We start from the raw sequence: 2,191 nt of genomic DNA, 5'->3' as shown, positions 1-2,191 counted from the left end.
TAATGGAGACAGATGCCAGAACTTTGCCGGTAAGCCATTGCCACGTGGCAATACACAGAATAATAGAATTGGGTTAAATTAATGTGTAAGAGTTAGCCAATAAGAAGCTAGAGCTAATTGGCCAAGCAGTGATTTAATTAATACAGTTTCTGTGTGATTATTTTGGGGCTAAGGGGCTGGGAACTAATTAGTGGCCTCCTCCAACAAGTACCATGTATGCCAATCATCTCTGCTTGCTTGCCTCACTCCAGTACAATGTATAATTTATGAAGAGTACCCCCATAATGGTTAGCAAAATCTTTCAGGCATTATAAAAACTACCCTGTGGTTACATTCTATCTTTCAAGTGAATGCTTACAATGAATACAAGCAAAAACAGCACATTTTCCATATCCCTTTCATGATTAAACATTTTATTTAGGTGAAAAACAAATTATCCCAAGAACCCATATCCATTCACACCCAAGCAAGCTTGTTATAAATTATCGGAGTGTAAGCAAGCAAGATATTCTTTTACCAACAGGCTGTGCTTTGCGGTTAAAAGAAAAAAAAGAACCAATCACTTTATTACTTATCTTGAAAGGCAATCTTAAAAGAATTTTAAAGAAAACACAAACCTAAACTTTTATACATTAAAAACAGTCAGCTCTACTTTAAATCTATAAGGTACATACCCATTCATCAATAATTTCTTACATCAGGATACTGAGAACAAAAATGGGGAGAAGGAATTATTCATTACCTTTGATCATCAACCAATCCTAACAGGGAAAGTACATGAGCTAGTGCCAAGTGGGCTGCTTTGCTCTTGTTTCCTGACCTTAAAGAGCTCCTCACTCAACTCTGTGCCTTTCTACAACTTTAGATTGTCTTCTTGAGGTTTCACTTCGAAGCTATTTAACAGAGACATCTTAGTATCACTTAAAGTTGTCTCCAAAACTTTGTTTCAGCTACCATGCACTCCAAAACCTGTGAACACATCTCCCAACATTATTAGAAAAAATTTAAACTAACTGGGCAACTGGGACTTAATTGTTTATCTTAATCATTAGCATAAGCTGTACTCTATATGGCTCCTCAGTAGAAACTCATGTGTTCTAGCTATGCAACATTTCTCTGTTTTATTTGCTTTATTTTTTATCATCAAAACTTTATTTAGGAAAGACGTTCTCTCTTTGCCCCATCTACTGTGAGAATGAAGACCATTCTCAGCAATCAGACGGTCGACATTCCAGAAAATGTGGACATCACTCTGAAGGGGCGCACAGTCATTGTGAAGGGCCCCAGAGGAACCCTCCGGAGGGACTTCAATCACATCAACGTAGAGCTGAGCCTTATTGGGAAGAAGAAGAAGAGGCTCGGGGTGGACAAATGGTGGGGCAACAGGAAGGAACTGGCCACCGTCAGAACCATCTGCAGCCACGTTCAAAACATGATTAAGGGTGTTACGCTGGGCTTCCGCTACAAGATGAGGTCCGTGTATGCTCACTTCCCCATCAACGTCGTTATTCAAGAGAATGGGTCTTTGGTTGAAATCCGAAATTTCTTGGGTGAAAAATACATCCGCAGGGTTTGGATGAGGACAGGCTTTGCAGGTTCTGTCTCTCAAGCCCAGAAGGATGAATTAATCCTTGAAGGAAATGATATTGAACTTGTTTCAAACTCGGCGGCTCTGATACAGCAGGCCACAACATTACCAGTTCCAGAAACAAGATCCTGAATTTTAATATGATTTGGGGTATCTTTTGGGACAATAAAAGACTTGTATTGAAAAAGAATCTTTATTTAAACTCACATCATCATCAATTAGACAGTAAGTTTAGGATGAAATCATTTTCATAATAATCCACAGGTAAAAATGCCCAGTAGGATGGGATGTTACAAGGAGATAATCACACCACATTATAGGCAGTGGGAATCTCCCCTCACCCATTCACACCATGCCAGCCACCAGAGAAAGATGGCAGTAGCAAGCACGTAAAGGCACAGCAGAATCAAAAGACATTCTGGACTCTGGTCTCAGAGAAATTCGTCTATCAGGGATTTGCCACCTGGTGGGCTGACACCTGAACTTCAATTGCCACCTGCTGCTCTTCTGACAAGGCCACCTGCGGTAATGCAAACTGGATGACTTTCTTCTGCAAGGATGACAATCTTAGTCATTTTGTATGATGCAATTATTTTGCGTCTA

At 39.9% G+C, this 2,191-nt stretch overlaps 1 pseudogene; it reads left to right on the top strand.

Annotated features, from left to right (window-relative positions):
* The first annotated feature begins 1,195 nt into the window (after window positions 1-1,195).
* Window positions 1,196-1,769, top strand: LOC101996461 (annotated as a pseudogene).
* The last annotated feature ends 422 nt before the right edge of the window (window positions 1,770-2,191 follow it).

The sequence above is a fragment of the Microtus ochrogaster genome, chromosome 2 (assembly GCF_000317375.1).
Source record: "Microtus ochrogaster isolate Prairie Vole_2 chromosome 2, MicOch1.0, whole genome shotgun sequence".
In the NCBI taxonomy this organism is placed as follows: Eukaryota; Metazoa; Chordata; class Mammalia; order Rodentia; family Cricetidae; genus Microtus; species Microtus ochrogaster.
This window is presented reverse-complemented; position numbering and strand designations above follow the sequence as displayed.